Source organism: Arachis hypogaea, chromosome 8, assembly GCF_003086295.3.
Source record: "Arachis hypogaea cultivar Tifrunner chromosome 8, arahy.Tifrunner.gnm2.J5K5, whole genome shotgun sequence".
NCBI lineage: Eukaryota > Viridiplantae > Streptophyta > Magnoliopsida > Fabales > Fabaceae > Arachis > Arachis hypogaea.
Window position 1 is genome coordinate 26,878,469 of NC_092043.1, and position 21,746 is coordinate 26,900,214.

Here is a 21,746-nt window from a genome sequence, read left to right on the forward strand (position 1 = left end):
CATGGAGCGGGCCTTAAGGGGGTAGCCTCCATCGCTTCTTCCCGGGAGCGGCTGAGGTCCCCCCGTGACGTACCGAGCCACATTCAAGAGCCCAAGAAAGACGCCCCTTTGGAGGAACTGGCAATGATAGCACCAAGATAATGCAGGAACTGCGCCATAGGGTACAGAACTTAGAGCGCCAGCTGGAAGATTAGGAGCACCATCAACAAACTTCCGATCCCAACTACTCTCCGTCTCTCGAGAGCCGGGAAAGAACCTCTCGCAGAAGCCGCTCCCAGCGCACTCCCACCTCAAGATCAGAATCAGAAAGTAGCCGGGAAGACCAGGAACACCCGAGAAAATGACATGACCCCTTTATCTACGTCCGATCTAGGGGGACTCGCGTCGTGAGACGAGATCAGGAAGATGACGGAGAAAGAACGAGGAGAGTGCGACGACCTGTGATCATAGGAGCAACCCCTTTCTACCATTCCATTCTCGAGGTCCGGCTACCAAAGCACTTTGATAAGCCGATGGACATGAGGTATGATGGAACTCAAGACCCACAGGAACATCTGACGGCCTTCGAGGTCAGAATGAATTTGGAGGGGGTAGGCGACAAAGTCAGGTGTCGCACTTTCCCGGTCACCCTGGCTGGACCCACAATACGGAGGTTTAATAGCCTCCCGCAAGGTTCTATCTCTAGGTTCTTGGACATCAGTTGCACCTTCTTGGCGCAATTCACTACCCGAATTACGAAGGTAAAACACCCGATAAACTTACTCGGGGTGACACAAAGGCACGGTGAGCCGACCAGAAAATACTTGGACCGATTTAACGATGAGTGTTTGGAAATAGACGGCCTAACCGATTCGGTGGCCGGTCTGTGTCTGACGAACGGACTTCTGAATGAGGATTTTAGGAAGCACCTCACCACGAAGCCGACGTGGACGATGCAGGAGATCCAGAGCGTTGCCAAGGAATATTTCAACGATGAAGAAGTCAGCCAGGTCATGGCTGCCAACAAGCGGCAGCCCTCCTACAATCAAACCTGCCAGCACGATAGAGGAGAAAGACAGAAAGAACACACTAGAGATGGCGGTCCGAGAAAGACACCCATGCCGTTTTCTCGAGTCGAGAAGTTCACCAATTACATCCCCTTACCGTTCCCATCATAGAAGTTTATCAGCAGATAGCCAAAAATAGAATTTTGTCGAAGCCCCGACCTCTGAAGGACCAGACCGGGGGAAACAAGAGCCTCTATTGTGATTATCACAAAGGCTATGGACACAAGACACAGGATTGCTTTGACCTGAAGGACGCGATGGAACAAGCGATCCAGAACGGAAAAATGGCCGAATTCTCCCATCTCATCAGGGAGCCAAGGAGGCGAGATCACGACCGTGATGGAGAGGACAAGACCCATGCGGTGAAGCGATGTCATGAGCCGGAAGACAATGAGCACGGCCTTACCATAGTGAACGTGGTAACGACAAGAGATGCACCTCCAAGGTTGAGGTCGGCACACAAGAAAGACGCCAAGGTCCTGGCGGTTTCCTCATCCTCTGTGCGAAGCTCCAAGAGGCTCCCACCCATCTCATTCAGTCCAGAGGACCAATGGTTCGATGAGGCTGTGGAAAATCCTCCCATGGTCATCACGGCTAGAGTGGAAACCGGCCTCATCAAGCGGATCCTCGTGGACACCAGGGCTGACTCGAATATCATGTTCCGCAACGTGTTCGATGCCTTAGGCCTACGTGATGCCGATTTAAAGACACACCAGCACGGTGTTGTAGGTTTGGGCAACCACTTCATCAAGCCAGATGGGATAATCTCCCTACCAATATCTGTAGGGTCAAGATAGGGGCGAAGGTCGGTAATGGCCGAGTTCGTGGTTCTGCGAGACTCTACGGCCTACAACGTCATCCTAGGGAGGAAGACTATCAACAACCTCGGAGCAGTGATCAGCACAAAAATGTTGATAATGAAGTTCATCGCTGATGACGAATCCGTGGGATCCATTAAAGGAGACTTGGAAACGGCAGTCGCTTGCGACAATGCCAGCCTCTCCTTAAGGAAGAAATCTAAAGAGGCATCGGGGGTGTTCCTCACCAACTTGGATGCTAGAGTCAGCGACAAGCCGAGACCCAACCTGAAAGGGAACTTAGAGAGGTTCAGAGTCGAGGACACTGAGGAGAAGTTCACCTTCGTGAACAGAAACCTCCCGCACGACTTGAAGGAACCTCTAATGGAAATGATAAGGGCTAACGGCGACCTATTTACATGGACAACAGCTGACATGCCGGGGATAGACCCCCAACTAATGTCACATCACTTGGTCGTGATGGCGGAGGCCAGACCGGTAGCTCAAAGGAGAAGGAAAATGTCGCAAGAGCAAGCAGAGGAGGTGGCCATGCATATGGCTAGCCTCCTTGAAGCAGGATTTATTCGAGAACTCGACTACTCGACCTGGCTATCAAATGTAGTTCTGGTGAAAAAGCACAATGGAAAATGGAGGATGTGTGTGGATTATTTTGACCTCAACAAAGCATGCCCTAAGGACTGCTACCCCCTACCCAATATTGATGCGCTCGTCAATGCAGTAGCGGGATATCAGTATCTGAGCTTTATGGATGCTTATTCTGGCTATAATCAAATTCCAATGCACCAGCCAGACGAAGAGAAAACAACATTCATAACGCCAGGAGGAATATACTGCTACAAGGTAATGCCGTTTGGCCTAAAGAATGCCGGGGCCACGTACCAAAGGTTAATGAACAAAATATTCAGCGACCTCATAGGTAAAATGGTGGAAGTATATGTGGATGATATCCTTGCAAAGACCACCCGAACTGAAGACCTATTAAGCGACCTAGGAAATGTGTTCGCCTCCCTCTGACAACACGGCATGAGGCTCAACCCACTCAAATGCGCCTTTGCCATGGAAGCAGAAAAATTCCTAGGGTTCATGATAACTCAAAGAGGGGTCGAGGCCAACCCAGAAAAGTGCCAGGCAATACTCCAAATGAAGAGTCCGGGCTGTGTCAAGGATGTGCAGAGGTTGTCAGGCAGACTCACCGCCCTATCCCGTTTCCTTGGAGCATCGGCTGCTAGGGCGCTACCATTTTTCAACCTTATGAAAAAGGGGATAGTGTTTGAATGGACCCTGGCGTGTGAGGAAGCATTTAAGCATTTCAAAGAGATCCTCGCAACACCACCCGTGCTCGGGAAGCCCAAGGTCGGAGAACCACTCTACCTATACCTGGCCATAATGGAGGAAGCACTGGTGGTAGTTTTGGTACGGAAAGAAGGGAAGGTTCAACAATCAATTTACTTTGTGAGTAGAGCACTGCAAGGAGCAGAACTGAGATACATCAAATTAGAGAAGCTACCTCTGGCACTGCTAACCTTTTCCCGCAGACTACGGCAATACTTCCAGGGTCACCAAGTGGTCGTGAGAACGGACCAGGGAATCCGCCAAGTGCTCCAGAAACCCGACTTAGCAGGAAGAATGATGACTTGGGCCATCGAGCTATCTCAGTATGATTTGCGATATGAGCCCCGGCATGCGATTAAGGCACAGGCAATGGCAGACTTCTTGGTAGAGGTAACAGGGGATCCGACCGAGGAGGCAGGCATACGGTGGAGGCTCCATGTGGACGGGCCCTCCAACCAAACGTCCGGAGGCACCGGGATCATCTTGGAAAGCCCTTTCGGGGTCATATACGAACAATCAATCAAGTTTGAGTTTCCCATATCGAACAACCAAGCGGAGTACGAGGCCCTCTTGGGCTGCTTGATCCTAGCTCGGGAAGTCGGGGCTACGAGGCTGGAAGTGTGCAGTGACTCACAAGTCGTCACCTCACAAGTAAATGGAAGCTACCAAGCCAGAGACTCGCAGTTGCAGAAGTACTTGGAGAAGGTCAAGGAGCTGAGCAAACAATTCGAGGAGGTCGCGGTCCAACACTTTCCAAGGGAAAGGAACACACGGGCAGACCTCCTATCTAAGCTAGCAAGCACGAAACCGGGAGTCGGCAACCGGTCCTTTATTCAAGGCATGATAAAAGAACCAGCAGTTGCCCTCCACCTGACAAAGATAGGCCCTTCCTGGATGGACCCCATCACTAATTTCCTAGAAAATGGTAAACTCCCTGACGACGAGAAGAAAGCTAAAGCGTTGAGAAGGGAGGCAGTCAAATATGCGATCATACAAGGCCAACTGTTTAAAAAGGGACTTAGCCAACCCTTACTGAAGTGCCTGCATCCCGACCAAACAGACTACGTGCTCAGAGAGGTCCACGAGGGGTGCTGTGGACACCACATCGGGGGCAAAGCCCTAGCAAGAAAGCTCATCCGAGCTGAATATTACTAGCCATCGATGATGATGGACTCCAAAGAATTCGTAAGGAAATGCTTCAAGTGCCAAGAGAACGCCAACTTCCACAAAGCGCCGGCAACCGAATTAAGCCTATTGACATCCTCTCGACCTTTCGTACAGTGGGGAGTCGACCTACTGGGACCTTTCACGGTTGGCCCGGGGCAAGTCAAATACATCATAGTTGCTATCGACTACTACACCAAATGGATAGAGGCTGAACCGCTGGCCAGTATATCCTCATCCAATTGTCGAAATTTTATGTGGAGGCATGTGATAACTCGATTCGACATCCCAGAAGTTGTTATCTCCAATAACAGGACATAGTTCACTGACAAGAAATTTGCGGAGTTCCTCACCGGTCTCGGCAAAAAGCAGAAATTCTCCTTTGTACAGCATCCCCAGACGAACAGTCAAGTTGAGGCCATAAACAAGGTCGTCTTGCTGGGCCTCAAGAAGCGGCTGGCTAACAAAAAAGGTGCATGGGCCGATGAACTCGACTTGATTCTCTGGTCTTACCGAACAACCGAGCAGTCGTCCACAGGAGAAACTGCTTTCCGCCTGACGTACGGGGTGGAAGCAATGATACCCGTTGAGATTGGCAAGTCGAGCCCACGATTACTTCTGAAGGGAATAGAGGAAGCTGTGGAAAAGGACCTTGCAAATGAGGCTAGGGAGATATCCCATTTGTCAGAAATAGCACTAAAGCAAAGAATGGCCCTGCGCTACAACACCAAAGTGCTCAAGAGAGAATTTGAACAAAACGACCTCGTCCTGCGACGCAACGATATCGGGCTACCGACTCAAGGGGAAGGTAAACTGGCGGCAAATTGGGAAGGCCCCTACAAAGTCAAAGAGGTGATTGGCAAGGGTGCCTACAAATTGGATAAGCTCGATGGCAAGGAAGTCCCGAGAACTAGGAATGCAAGTAACTTGAGAAGATTTTATTCCTAGCTCAAACACGCCGATTAGGCGATCCGATGAGCTCAGTAATTTACTTTTATTTACTTATTATGACAATAGACTTGTTTAACTATCGATTAATGTTTACTTGTCAAAATTACCTTCACATTTACACATCCCACGACAAAAAGTTCCTTATAATACATGTTAAACGGGACAACGATACGGTGCCTAGGGACTGATCACCCCGGGAGCCAACTAAGTTAACGCCATAACAAATGGCTACAGCAAAGCCACAACTTGGCTTCGCTAAATTACCAACATAACGGTAAACAAACATGAGCGACAAGCCAATACCAACAAAATGATAACAAAACAAAACGAAAATGCTACCGGATAAGCAGAGAAAGATGATAATCACAAGCTGACCAAGCGACTACTAAAGTATATCAAAAAGAAAGTTCCACAAGTTCTACAACAAAATCACAAACTCCATACAAAGATACAAGAGATCATTTCTTGGGCATATCGACAATCTTGCCATCCTTGATTGTTTTAAAGACCCATATCACTGACGTGTCAAAGTCAGGGGCCACGATCTTAACCTGGGCTTTAAGAGCCTCTTCAGTCATCAAGATCGCGCTTTTTCCTTGCTTCACGGTCTCTTTATGCTTCTTCTTAAACTCTTCGGCTTCAGCTTGAGCGGCCTTAGCCGATGAGATGGCCACATCACATTCTTTCTCCAAAGCAACCACCCGACCTTACGCGGCATTGAGATGGCTCTCCAAAGTCATCTCCCACTCGGTCAGACGCAATACGGTAGCATTAGAGGTCTTCAATTTTTCCTCGGCAGATGATGAGCGGATAATTTATACGCTTTTTGGCATTGTTTTTAGGTAATTTTTAGTAGGATCTAGCTACTTTAGGGATGTTTTCATTAGTTTTTATGCTAAATTCACATTTCTGGACTTTACTATGAGTTTGTATGTTTTTCTGTGACTTCACGTATTTTCTGTCTGAAATTGAGGGACCTGAGCAAAACTCTGATAAGAAGGCTGACAAAGGACTGCTGATGCTGTTGGATTCTGACTTCCCTGCACTCGAAATGGATTTTCTGGAGCTACAGAACTCCAAATGGCGCACTCTTAACGGTGTTGGAAAGTAGACATCTAGAGCTTTCCAGCAATATATAATATTTCATACTTTATTCGAGATTAGACGATGTAAACTGGCGCTCAACGCCAGTTCCATGCTGCATTCTGGAGTCAAACGCCAGAAACACGTCACGAACCAGAATTGAATGCCAAAAATACGTTACAACTTGGCGTTCAACTCCAAAAGAAGCCTCTGCACGTGTAAAGCTCAAGCTCAGCCTAAGCACACACCAAGTGGGTCCCGGAAGTGGATTTCTGCATCAATTACTTACTTCTGTAAACCCTAGTAGCTAGTCTAGTATAAATAGAACTTTTTACAATTGTACAAGGGGTCCTTCTCCCTATTTTCGAATTCATATCACATTTTGGGGGCTGGCCATTCGGCCATGCCTGGACCATCACTTATGTATTTTTAACAGTGGAGTTTCTACACACCATAGATTAAGGGTGTGAAGCTCTGCTGTACCTCGAGTTTTAATGCAATTACTATTATTTTCTATTCAATTCAGTTTATTCCTGTTCTAAGATATTCGTTGCACTTCACCATGACGAATGTAATAATCCGTGACACTCATCATCATTCTCACCTATGAACGCGTGACTGACAACCACTTCCGTTCTACCTTAGACCGAACGCATATCTCTTAGATTCCTTAATCAGAATCTTCGTGGTATAAGCTAGAATTGATGGCGGCATTCATGAGAGTCTGGAAAGTCTAAACATTGTCTGTGGTATTCCGAGTAGGATTCAGGAATTGAATGATTGTGACGAGCTTCAAACTCGTGATTTTTGGGTGTGATGACAAATGCAAAAGAATCAATGGATTCTATTCCGGCATGATCGAGAACCGACAGATGATTAGCCGTGCTGTGACAGAGCATTTGGACCTTTTTCATTGAGAGGATGGGATGTAGCCATTGACAACGGTGATGCCCTACATACAGCTTGCCATGGAAAGGAGTAAGAAGGATTGGATGAAGGTAGTAGGAAAGCAGAGATTCAGAAGGAGCACAGCATCTTCATACGCCTATCTGAAATTCCCATCAATGATTTACATAAGTATTTCTATCTTTATTTTCTGTTTATTTATTATTATTATTAGAAAACTCCATAACCATATATTATCCGCCTAACTGAAAATTTCAAGATGACCATAGCTTGCTTCATACCAATAATCTCCGTAGGATCGACCCTTACTCACGTAAGGTTTATTACTTGGACGACCCAGTGCACTTGCTGGTTAGTTGTGCGAGGTTATAAAGAAAGTGATGAGTTATAAACGCGCATACCAAGTTGAATGCCATTGCTGATGATCACAATTTCATCCACCAAGTTTTTGGTGCCGTTGTCGGGGGTTGTTCGAGTTTGGACAACTGACGGTTCATCTTGTTGCTCAGATTAGGTAATTTTCTTTTTGTTTTATTTTCGAAAAAAAATTTTCAAAAATCTTTTAAAAAATTTTCCTTTTGTTTTCAAAAATTATTCTAATTTTTTTTAGAATGAATTCTAGAGTTTCATGGTAACTTGTTGAAGCCTGGCTGGCTGTAAAGCCATATCCAAATTCTTTTGGACTGAGGCTTCAACTAATCACCACAATGCATGTAATGCCATCCTAAAACTGGCTGGCTATTAAGCCATGTCCAACCCCTGGATTGGAACTTTAGGCTAACATTGAAAGATTCCTGGAATTCTTCAAAAAAAATTTTTGAATTTCTTATTTTATTTTTCCTATATGTTTTCGAAAAAAATATACAAAAATCCAAAAAAATTATAAAATAATAAAAATAAAAAATATTTTGTGTTTCTTGTTTGAGTCTAGAGTCAATTTTAAGTTTGGTGTCAATTGCATATTCATCTTGTTCTTGCATTTTTCGAAAATTCATGCATTCATAGTGTTCTTCATGATCTTCAAGTTGTTCTTAGTAAGTTTTCTTGTTTGATCTTTAAATTTTCTTGTTTTGTGTTGTATGATATTTTTTATGTGCATTTTTGCATTCATAGTGTCTAAACATGAAAGATTTCTAAGTTTAGTGTCTTGCATGTTTTCTTTGCATCAAAATTTTTTTCAAAAATATGTTCTTGATGTTCATCATGATCTTCAAAGTGTTCTTGGTGTTCATCTTAACATTCATAGTGTTCTTGCATGCATCATTGGTTTTGATCCAAAAATTTTCATGTTTTGGGTCATTTTTATATTTTTCCCTCTCATCATTAAAAATTCAATATATATATATATATATATATATATATATATATATATATATGGTAAATTCTACCCAACCCCTCTAAAATAACATGTAAGTTACCCTTCATGATGTGTCACACTTTAATTGGTTATTATCTTAACTATAGTTAAGTTATTTTGTAATTTATTATTTTAGATGGGTAATTGTATAATTTCTTAAAATATTAAAATTCTACCCGGTAAGCAGCGCTGACTTAGTTGCACACAATCTCTTTCTTCATTGCTATCTCCTGTCCTCTCACTCAATCCTTTTTTTTTGTCGTGGATCACTCCTTACCAACATAATTAACAGTTAGTTCGGTTATTAAATTTTTTTCATTAAAAATAATATATAGAATATATATTCATATGTAAAATATAATATAATAAAATAAAGATATTCAGAGTAATTAAAAGTATAATTAAAATCAGGAATATACAAATATAATAATAAAATTTGTACTCTAAACAAGTAAATATATCTTTTATCATACATAAATTATTTAAAAAATATAAATTATTAAAATTAATAACACAAATTTAAAATGATAAAATTCAACTTTCTTACAAGTATTTTTTATAGTATTTTTATTCTTTTAATTTTTAATTTATTTAATTAATGATTAAACAAATTATTTTCATGAGAAATTATTCTTTGTATAATCTTAAAGAAGAGACCAATACAGCAGTTTAAAAATTAATGTAAAAATGATATTTTAAATAAAAAATAGTTAATATTAAAATTTTTAAATACAAAAATAAATTGTATAGATATTCAAGATATAAATATGAAATATATGTTTAAAATAAATAAAAAAGACAAAAATAATTATTTATTTCTCATGAATATTCCTATTTTATCTGTTTTATTTATTTTATGCATATATTTATATTTATCTTTTAAATATTTATACAAATTATTTTTGTATTTAAAAATTTTAATATTAAATATTTTTATTTAAAATTTTATTTTTACGTTATTTTTTAAACTATTATATTAGTCTCTTCTCTAAGATAATACAAAAATAATTTTTTATAAAAATAATTTATTTAATCATTAATTAAATAATAAAGTACTAATACATTGTAAATTAAAAAAATAAAAATATTATAAAAAATACAGTAAAAAATTGGATTTTATTATTTTAAATTTGTATTATTAATTTATGTATGATAAAAAATATGTTTACTTGGTTAGAGTACAAATTTTATTATTATATTTATATGTTCATGATTTTAAATATACTTTTAAGTATTTTGAATTGATTAATTTTATTATATTATATTTTACATATGAATATATATTCCATCATATAATTAAATAAATATATATTTTTTAATAAAAAAAATTTAATAACTGAACTAACCATTAATAATGTTGATGTTGGTAAGGAGTGATTCATGGGTCATGGCCAAAAAAGTGATTGAATGAGAGGACAAGAGATAGAAATGAAGTCGGCGCTGGCTATACTGGAAAGAACGGGGAAATTACGAACCATGAGAATTCAATGACCTGTTAAGAAATGATGCACTGTAGAAAGAGATTGCGTGAGAACGTACTTCAATTAACGGGGTAGAATTTTAATATTTTAAAAAATTATACAATTACCTATCTAAAATAATAAATTACAAAATAACCCAACTATAGTTAAGTTAATGACCAATTAAAGTATGACACATCATGAAGGATAACTTACATATTATTTCAGAGGGGTTGGGTAGAATTTACCTATATAGATATATATATATATATATATATATATATATATATATATATATATATATATATATATCTTTTCCTTATTTCTCTCAAAATTTCGAAAATTTGAGTTGACTTAGTCAAAAATTTTTAAAATTAGTTAGTTCTTATAAGTCAAGTCAAATTTTCAATTTTAAAATTCTTATCTTTTCAAAATCTTTTTCAAAAATCAAATCTCTTTTACTTTTATCTTATGATTTTTGAAAATTTAAAACTATTTTTCAAAATCTTTTTCTTATTTTATTTGAAATTTTCGAAACTTAACTAACAAGTAATGTGATTGATTCAAAAATTTTGAAGTTTGTTACTTTATTGTTAAGAAAGGTTCAATCTTTAAATTCTAGAATCATATCTTTTAGTTTCTTGTTAGTCAAGTAGTTAATTTTAATTTTAAAAATTAAATCTTTTTCAACCATATCTTTTTAATCATATCTTTATCATATCTTTTTAAATCATATCTCTTTCAAAAATTTGATTTCAAAATATCCCTTCTAACGTCTTATCTTCTTATCTTTTTTAAATTGATTTTCAAATATTTTTCAACTAACTAATTGACTTTTTGTTAGTTTCTTATCTTTTTCAAAACCACCTAATTACTTTTCCCTCTCTAATTTTCAAAAATTTCTCCTTCCTTTTTAAAATTCTTTTTTAATTAATTAATTATTTTAAATTTTAATTTTAATTTTATTTCCCTGTAATTTTCAAAAATCACTAACTCTTTTTCAAAATTTATTTTCGAAATTCTCCCCCTCTCATCTTCTTCTATTTATTTATTTATTTACTAACACTTCTCTTCATCTCACGAATCTGAACCTATCTTCACCCTTGTGTTTGGATTCTTAACTCTTTTTCTTCTTCTATTCCTTTCTTCTTCTACTAACATAAAGGAATCTCTATACTGTGACATAGAGGATTCCTCTTCCTTTTCTGTTCTCTTCTTTCTCATATGAGCAGGAACAAGGAAAAAGGCATTCTTGTTGAAGCTAATCCTGAACCTGAAAGGACTCAGAAGAGAAAACTAAGAGAAGCTAAATTACAACAATCCAGAGACAACCTTACTGAAATTTTTGAACAAGAAAAGGATATGGCAGCCAAACCCAACAACAATAATGCAAGGAGGATGCTTGGTGATTATACTACACCTACTTCCAAGTTTGATGGAAGAAGCATCTCAATTTCTGCCATTGGAGCGAACAATTTTGAGCTGAAACCTCAACTAGTTGCTCTAATGCAACAAAACTGCAAATTTCATGGACTTCCATCAGAAGATTCCTACCAGTTTTTAACTGAGTTCTTGTAGATCTGTGAGACTGTTAAGACTAATGGAGTAGATCCTGAAGTCTACAGGCTCATGCTTTTCCCTTTTGCTGTAAGAGACAGAGCTAGAACATGGTTGGACTCACAACCTAAGGATAGCCTGGACTCTTGGGATAAGCTGGTCACGGCCTTCTTGGTTAAATTCTTTCCTCCTCAAAAGCTGAGCAAGCTTAGAGTGGATGTTTAGACCTTTAAGTAAAAAGATGGTGAATCCCTCTATGAAGCTTGGGAAAGATACAAGCAGATGACCAAAAAGTGTCCTTCTGACATGTTTTCAGAGTGGACCATGATAGATTTATTCTATCATGGTCTGTCTGAGTTCTCTAAGATGTCACTGGATCACTCTGCAAGTGGATCCATTCACCTAAAGAAAACGCCTGCAGAAGCTCAAGAACTCATTGACATGGTTGCAAATAACCAATTCATGTATACTTCTGAGAGGAATTTCGTGAGTAATGGGATGCCTCAAAGGAAGGGAGTCCTTGAAATTGATACTCTAAAATCCATATTGGCTCAGAACAAAATGTTGACTCAGCAAGTCAACATGATCTTTCAAAGTCTGAATGGATGGCAAAATGCATCCAACAGTACTAAAGAGGCCTCTCCTGAAGAAGATGCTTATGATCCTGAAAACCCTGCAATGACAGAGGTAAATTACATGGTGGAAGCCTTTGGCAACACCTATAACCCCTCATAGAGAAATCATCCAAATTTCTCATGGAAGGATCAACAAAAGCCTCAACAAGGCTTTAATAATGGTGGAAGAAACAGGTTTAGCAATAGCAAGCCTTTTCCATTATCTTCTCAGCAACAGACAGAGAATTCTGAGCAGAGCACCTCTAACTTAGCAAATATAGTCTCTGATCTGTCTAAGGCCACTCTAAGCTTCATGAGTGAAACAAAGTCCTCTATCAGAAATTTGGAGGCAAAAGTGGGCCAGCTGAGTAAGAAAGTCACTGAAACTACTCCTAGTACTCTCCCAAGCAATACTGAAGAGAATCCAAAAAGAGAGTGCAAGGCCATTGACATAATCAACATGGCCAAACCTAGAGAGGAAGGAGAGGACGTAAATCCCAATGAGGAAGACCTCAGGGGACGTCTCTCAAGCAAGAAGGAGTTCCTTATTGAGGACTTAAAGGAATCTGAAGGTCATATAGAGACCATAGAGATCCCATTAAACCTCCTTCTGTCATTCATGAGCTCTGAAAACTATTCTTCCTCTGAAGAGGATGAAGATGTAACTGGAGAGCAAGTTGCTCAATATCTAGGAGCTATCATAAAGCTGAATGCCAATTTGTTTGGTAATGAGACTTGGGAAGGTGAACTTTCCTTGCTCATTGGTGAACTAGATACATGGGTTTAGCAAACTTTACCTCAAAAGAAACAAGATCCTGGTAAATTCTTAATACCCTGTACCATAGGCACCATGACCTTTGAAAAGGCTCTGTGTGACCTAGGGTCAGGCATAAATCTTATGCCACTCTCTGTAATGGAGAAGCTGGGGATCATTGAGGTACAGCCTGCTATATTCTCATTGCAAATGGCAGACAAGTCAGTAAGACAAGCTTATGGATTAGTAGAGGACGTGTTGGTAAAGGTTGAAGGTCTTTACATCCCTGCTGATTTCATAATCTTAGACACTAGGAAGGAGGAGGATGAATGCATTGTCCTTGGAAGACCTTTCCTAGCCACAGCAGGAGCTATGATAGATGTTAACAGAGGAGAATTAGTTCTTCAATTGAATGGGGACTACCTTGTGTTTAAGATCCAAGGGTGTTCTTCTGTAACAATGGAGAGGAAGCATGAAAAGCTTCTCTCAGTACAGAGTCAAACAGAGCTCCCACAATCAAAATTTAAGTTTGGTGTTGGGAAGCCACAGCCAAACTCTAAGTTTGGTGTTGAATCCCCACATCCAAACTCTAAGTTTGGTGTTGGGAGTCTACAACATTGACCTGATCACCTGTGAGGCTCCACGAGAGCCCACTGTCAAGCTATTGACATTAAAGAAGCGCTTATTGGGAGGCAACCCAATTTTTATTTATCTAATTCTATTTTTATTTTTATCTTTCTTTGATGTTTTGTTAGGTTCATGATCATGAGGAGTCACAAAATAAATACTAAAATAAAAATATAATAAAAAATAGCAGAAGAAAAAGCACACCCTGGAGGAAGGTCTTACTGGCGTTTAAACGCCAGTAAGGAGCATCTGGCTGGCGTTCAACGCCAGAATAGAGCATGGATCTGGCGTTGAACGTCAGAAACAAGCAACATCCTGGCGTCTAAACGCCAGGATACATCTTGAGGAAAGCTGGCGCTGAACGCCAGAAACAAGTATGGAACTGGCGTTCAACGCCAGAAACATGCTGCAAATGGGCGTTGAACACCCAAAACAAGCATGAAGCTGGCGTTCAACGCCAGAAACAAGCACCAATCTGGCGTTGAACGCCAAGATTGCATGAAAACGGTGTTTTACATGCCTCATTGGTACAGGGATGTAAATCCTTGACACCTCAGGATCTGTGGACCCCACAGGATCATCTCAGGATCTGTAGACTGATGATTAGATTTTTGATGGTTTAGAATTTCACAAATGAATTCTCGTTGCAAGTATAGTTCCTAAACCAAACAATAATCTTTTCATACAAAAAGTTGTTTGTCACTAAAACAAACCCCTAAATTTATAAACCGAAGTATTGAAACCTCGGGTCGTTCTCCCTAGGAATTACAATAGAGTGTCTTGTTATTGGTTGTGAGTTATTTTGGGGTTTTGATATGAAGCATGAAAGATAAATGGCAAGAAAGTAAACTAAGGCCTAAAAAGGTCTTGGCAAGGGTTGGTGGTCAAGGATCTCTATCCTAATCACTAACCACAATATGAGAATTGGCAAGGATTAATCTCATTAAATCATCCTCTAACTAGTAGTAAAGGAAAGTCAATTGAGTTATATCAATCCTAGTCCATAAGTCCTAACTCTCCACTAATTCAATTAGTGAGAACTAGAGTAAATGGCTCCCAATCATCAATTACTTGGACATTAGTAACTCAAGAGTTCTTAAGTTACCTTTCCAAGCCAAGAGTATAAAATTCTACTCTAAAATCCAACCAAGCATTTCATCAAACACTTGGAGGGTACAAAAGAAAAGCATAGTAAATTGGTAACAAGAGTAGAATCTAACAACAATTATTGAAAAGAATTAATAACAACAATCAAAAGAAACACATCTATTATGAATTACTTTGAATTGAATTGGAAGAAAGTAGAAGAAACAAAAGTAGATCTACAACAAAAACACAAGAACAACATAAAGAAAATTACAACAAAAGAATAGAAAAAGATGAATGTAGCAACAAAAAGTTGAGAGATACACTACAAGAAAAAGACGTATTTGTAACAAAAAATATTGTTACAAAACGTCGAAATTTTGAAACAAAAGTTTTTTGTAACAAAAAAAGAGTCCATTGCAGTGAGTCCCGTTACAAAAAATTTTTGTAACGAAAAATGGAACTGTTACAATTCAATACCATATTTTGTAACAATTTTTCTTGATACAAAAAACCAGAAGCCGTTACAAAAGTGGTAACAATTTTTTATCTTGAAGGTATTTTTCGTGACCGTCCATTTTTTTCCTATCAAAAAATTGTTACAAAATGTAACATGATTTTGTAACATTTTTTTCTTTAATTACGAAAGCAAATTAATTATTTTGTAACAACTTTTTTTTATTACAAATTACATGCATAATTTACTAAACTATTTTTTAAATTAACTAATATATTAACACTTTTAATAAGCAAGTTTACTTGTATATAATATGCAAAAACATACATAAGTCAAACAAGATCCTTTTAGCTAAAATTGTCTTGAAACAAAATAACATTAGCTAGTGAGTACATTGATTAGTTCAACCAAAACATAAAAGTTCTAACATAAAAGTTTAACCAAAACATAAAAATTCTAACATAGATTAGTGTCTCTATGCATCAAAATATTCTTGAGCTCTCAAGGTAGCATATGGTCACCATTTCAGCACTCCTGTAAATAAGAAAAACCAAAACAAAAAAGTTAGAAACAAGATATAACACTAATTATAATTTTTCCACTAAGTTTTATCCAAAATGTTTAGAAAATTTTCGGTAGAACCTCCCCTAAAACTTGGATATTTTCACCGTCCACGGTTCCAACAAACACAACCAATTCACAACTTGCACCCTTTCAAACAACACAATGCAGTTTAATTGAACAACCAAATAGGACAACAACCAAATAGTGAATAACAAAACCCAAAGCTTCCAGCTTCCAACAACCAAAACAGTGAAGCACTTAGCCGGATAATCAATCAATTGAGCTTAGCAACAGTTGAAAACCAAAAGCAATTAAATACCAACTCAATCAATTAATTGAATCAAAGATGAATATTGAAAACAGCTTAAAATAAATTTCGGCAGCATTTCAGTAGTAAATTTGCCTATTTCACAATTTCAATCAATCAATTCAAATTCCATATGAATTCTTTGACAGTTAAAAACACAAAAAATCATAATGAATTCATAGGAAGGAAGTAAATAAGCCAATTCCAACAAGAAAACATGAGGAAACAATTAAAACTAATCCAACCAGCAAGAAGCAGAGCAGCACTCAACAGAACAGCAATCAATGGCTCATCATACAGCACCCAAAACAGTAAAATGAACAAAGGTACTGGATTTAGGCAGCATTCTACTCATTGAAGTCAATAACCATTACACTTGCAAGCAGCAAGGGCATAGCAGTTTATCCATTAACTCAACAGAAAATCAATCAAGTCAAACTAAACGATTTCAGCAACAGATTTATCAATAAAATCAATCTCAGTTCAGCAATCATCATCTATTCCAACACAAACAACAATAACTCAACAACATTTCCTTTTTCATTGAATTTAACAATCATTCAATAAGCAAGTAATGAGAGGGAAAAATCAGCAGCAACCAACAGCAAGTATAAAGCAGGAATAACAACTTAATGTGAGAAATTATTCAACAACAAATGCACACACAAATACAAGGATTACTTAAATGACTCATCATGCTTATCCACATAAGTCTGCAGTGAAACCACTTACCGTTTCACTTAAGAGGCTTGTAACAACAGCTTTTTTATCAACTTCTTTCTCATTCTCCCTTTCAGGCTCACTGTCAGTACTGGTAGGAGGTGGAAGTGCTGAAGCACCAAACATGGCTTTGTCATGAGCAGCTTGGATTTGTTCCTCCCTTCTTGCCTTGATAAGAAAATGGATTCGATCTATGTTTAGTCTTCCATACATAGATGATGCATGTATGTTAACAAGGAACAAAACTGACTATTCATAAATATAAGAAGAGGAATATACCTCTATTTTAGAATACTAGAAACTCTGGCCAATTTGCTTGACCAAGGAAGTATCATCTTCAGCCACTGCAGATAGGTGGGCAAATACAATCAGTTCAATTAAGTTTCAGGCTTCAAGCCAAACCCCAAACCATTACTCATTATCATTTATAAGAAAAAATATCATTGGCATTCAATAATTAAAAGATTCACCATGGCTAAGCAATGAACAATTAAAATTAATAAGTATTGGTGGTATTAACAAGCACACAACAATAGTATTAAAACAGATTGTATTTGCAATGAAGAAATCTGCGCAAATTTATTTAGAATAGTGAAATTGGCAAACAAGTCCAACCTTCAATTTCCTCATCTTCAAGAGGCGCATCCTTGTCAAACTCAAATCGCTTCCAGCCCTTGCCTTTTTCTGAGTCTTGGCAGCTGCATTAAAAAATATCCCACGAAATAAAGTTAGTACAACATGTATAAACCAGCACAATTACACAATGTGCTGTTTTTTGAATTAAATCCTTTCTCTGTTGATCGTTGGAGACATGGCAAACAAGGGCCAAAACTTCAATTCCTTTAGCCCTAAGTTTCTCAAGAGTAACAACTCAATCGATGGTATGAACATGTAAATAATCATTATTATGAATGAATTTTGTTGGGCATCAATCTAGCATCAATTAAATTAAGAACAAATTAAAAACAAAAACAAGTAATAATTTGAAGTTCCAATAATACTAAATTACTAATCAGAACAAGTAAAAAAAAAAACAAGTAACAAATCAGAAAAAAAACTACACAGAACAATAATCAACAGCCCTAATATTCACAAGTTTTGATAATAAAAAACAATATCCCTAATCAGAAGTTCTAATAAATTAAATCCTAGACTTCAATGGCATTACAGTTAATTTCAAAATAAAATCCCCTACCTCAATTAGCCAAAACTCAGTAATTAAACACAACTCCGGCAATTCTTTATCACAACCAGCTAAACACAGAATTTTCCAGCATTCTCAAACATTTAAGAAATCAAGCATATGTTCATAATAGTTCATCAGCTACCAACCAAGTTTCCAAGCATACCCTTATCATCATCAAATCACATAACCAATAAAAATAATGCTCAAACAAAACACAACAACAAATCAATCTTATCACAATCAATCGTATTCACTATTACCAACAATTCTGACTTTCATCAATTAGCCATACATAACATTTATAAGTTATTTTCATTACTCAATAAAATCTTTGGGCATTGTTAATTTAAAAGCTTTCAATTTACAAATGAACCCCCTACCTCAATGTCGCAATAGCAGGATTTGACGCAGGAATCCCCTTTATCCCCAATTCGTGGCAGCAGCAGCGATTCTAATAATATTCTCGCAGCAAAAACATTCAATAGCTCTAGACAAGGGCGGTAACGCCGAACAATGACAATAATGACTCTGAAAAACTAAATGAATCAGAAACAATTGCAGAGCAAGGTGATACAAGGCAATTTCTTCATAAGCTTACTAAAACGGAAGGTAATAGAAACAATGTCTCCAATTTGGTCATAGCTTGGTGGCTGGCTCGCGATGGAGGAACGCCTCCTTCCGCCTCTGGTTCATGATTCCAATGACGATGAGTGACTTGCGCAGAATCAGAATCGGCAACATCATCTCCTCCTCCCACATGCAATGGTGACGTAGGGGCTCCGGTGGCTAGGGCTCCGATTGGAGGCAGCAGTGGTGGCAGGACACCGCGGTGGTGAAATCCTTTTCCCTTCCCTTCGTCGATCGCGTCTTCCCTCTCTCACGCGCCTCTGGTTCTCGTGGCTGAGCCTTTCTCAGCTTCTCCCTCTCACCCACATGACGGCAGCGGCGGTGGCTGAACGAAACGGACGCGGTCTGGGCAGCAATGGCGCGGCGCAGGATGCGACAGAGCTGGTAGCGGCCGAGCGCGACGGCTCCTCTCCTTCCTCGCATTGTCCCTGGCTCGCAGCACTCTCTCCTCTCCGATCGCAACCTTCTTTTTCTCGTCTCCCTTAATCCCCGTTTTTTTTCTTTCCTTTTTTGTTTTCTGAGGCTGTGTTATGTGTATATGGGGGAGAGGGGCTGGCAGTGGGTGAGTGAGTAACGAGGGCTAGGGTTAGATGAGTGGGGTTAGGGTTTAATTTGGTGAAATTTAGGGTTTGGATTTAATTTGGAAATTATAGTTTAATTTTGGGACAAAAAGTAAAATTAGGAATTTTGGGTAAATTGGAGTTTTTGAATTTATCTGAAAATTAATTAAATTTTTAAAATTATTTTAAAATATGATTTATTGTATTAAAATATTAATTGATTTGAAATTAAATACTCTAATTGAAATTATAAGATAATATAATTAATTTTCTTTATTTATAAAAATAAGTATTAAATTTTGAAATCTCAATTATTTAAATCGAATCGTATAAAATTCTTATTATTTTACATTTGTTAAATTTTATAATCTAAATATAGAAAATAATTCGATAATTATAAAATCAGATAAAACTTTAAATTATTTTAAACTCAATTAATCAAAATTTGATTCAATTATCTTTAATAAAATATTTTCAGGGATTAAAATACTTAATGATAAATACATCTAAATTAGCTCTTAATAAGATCTTCTAAAATTTCTAGATCTTACACAAAATCTTATATTTAGTACGTTGAAACAAAATTGTTTATTAGTTACAAAAAATCTTTGAATTTTGTGACAAATAAATAACTTGTTACAAAAATATTGTATTTTGTGACAAATTAATTTTGTTACAAAATATTTTGAATTTTTGCAACAATATAATCTTTTGTTACAAAATATTATAACATTTTGTAACAAAACAACAATTCAATACGAAAGCCAACATAATTTGTAACAAATTTTTTTATTGTTACAAAATATTAACAATAACTAATTATTGTTACAAAAAAGCTATAATTTGTAACAATTTTAAATTTGATACAAATTTTTTGTTACAAATGTTCCATTTTCTTGTAGTGATAGAAGTAGAAGAAGGTGAATTGAAATCTAGATCTAAGAACTAAGTATAATCCTAATCCTAATCCTAGAGAGAAGTGAGAGCTTCTCTCTCTAGAAACTACTTCTAGAACTAAACTATCACTAATGGTAACTAACTTCCTTTTCCCTCTTCACTCCTTGGGTTAAATAGCATCAGAAATGAGTTGGATTGGGCCCACAAGGCTTCTAAAATCGCTGGCCACGTTTTGCTTTAAGTGAACCAGGTGGCAACAACGGCGCGTGCGCATACTATGCGCGTGCGCGCCACCATACGTGTAGCAACTATGGCAAATCTTATATCGTTTCGAAGCCCCGGATGTTAGCTTTCTAACCCAACTGGAACCGCATCATTTGGACCTCTGTAGCTCAAGTTATGGTCATTTAAGTGCGAAGAGGTTGGCTTGACAACTTTCCGGTTCTTTCATTTCTTCATGAGTTCTCCAACTTTTCATGCTTCTTTCTTCATTCCCTTGATCCAATCTTTGCCTCCTAAACCTTAAATCACTTAACAAACATATCAAGGCATCTAATAGAATCAAGGAGAATTAGATTTAGCTATTTTAAGTCCTAAAAAGCATGTTTTCACTCTTAAGCACAATTAAGGGAGAAGTTATAAAACCATGCTATTTCATTGAATAAATGTGGGTAAAAGGTCATAAAATCCCTTAAATCAAGCACAAGATAAACCCTACAAATGGGGTTTATCAACCTCCCCACACTTAAACCAAGCATGTCCTCATGCTTAAACCAAGAATGAAGTAAGGGTATGACATTTATTCAATGGGAACTAACTAAATGCAATCTACCTATATGCAACTATCTACATGAATGCAATTGCTTGGTCAAAATAAATCAATCTCCAAGAAGCATATATGCACAAGGGCTAAGGACTAGCAAGTCTACTCCACAATTGAATTGAGCTATTAAATATTTTTACAAACTTGCATGAAAGGAGATGATCATGGGTGGAAACATGTAATTGAGCAATCGAACCCTCACCGGTAGTGTTTGCACTCTATTCGCTCAAGTGTTTAGGGTTGATTCTCTCAATTCTCTCCTAATCATGCTTTCTAAGATTTGTTTTTCTTCTAACAATCAACAAATATTTCATGCATGCATACATATATCATGAGGTCTTTTCTTTGGTTGTAATGGGGCTAGGGTCAAGGTAGGATGCATATTTGGTCAAGTGAGCTTAAAATTTGAATCTTTGATAAACTTAGACTTCTCACTTAACCTATGACATCCTATACAATTTCAAAGCTAGCCTAACTACCCATTTTTCACCTTTTCACATACTCATGCATTTCCTTTTCATTTCACAACACTTATGCATTGATCTTTATTGAGCTTCACTTTGCTTTGGGGCATTTTGTCCCCTTTTTTATTTCTTTCTTTTTTTTCTTTTTTTCTTTTCCATATTATTTTTCTTTTCTTTTTCTTTTATTTTTCTTATTATTTTTTTTCTTTTTATATACAAGAACCTCAATGCATAAGGTTTTACATTTGATCAATATCTGAGTATGTACCCAATTCCCAATATTTCTAATAATAATACAAAATACACCCTTTTTTTCACCCAATGTCCCAAGATTCCCACACTTGAATGATACTCACACACACTAGCCTAAGCTAATCAAAGATCCA

At 37.6% G+C, this 21,746-nt stretch overlaps 1 long non-coding RNA gene and 1 other non-coding gene across 2 annotated transcripts; both read right to left on the reverse strand.

Moving 5' to 3' along the window:
- Positions 1-11,878: 11,878 nt before the first annotated feature.
- LOC112708531 (small nucleolar RNA R71) lies at positions 11,879-11,982 on the reverse strand. The gene has a single exon (XR_003156385.1). It is a non-coding gene; the product is annotated as a small nucleolar RNA R71 (small nucleolar RNA).
- A 3,513-nt stretch (positions 11,983-15,495) lies between these two features.
- LOC112706657 (uncharacterized) lies at positions 15,496-19,208 on the reverse strand. The gene is made up of 5 exons (XR_003155821.3): positions 18,370-19,208; positions 17,419-17,501; positions 17,083-17,147; positions 16,816-16,971; positions 15,496-15,746 (listed from the first exon to the last, which is right to left on the reverse strand). It is a non-coding gene; the product is annotated as an uncharacterized lncRNA (long non-coding RNA).
- Positions 19,209-21,746: the final 2,538 nt, after the last annotated feature.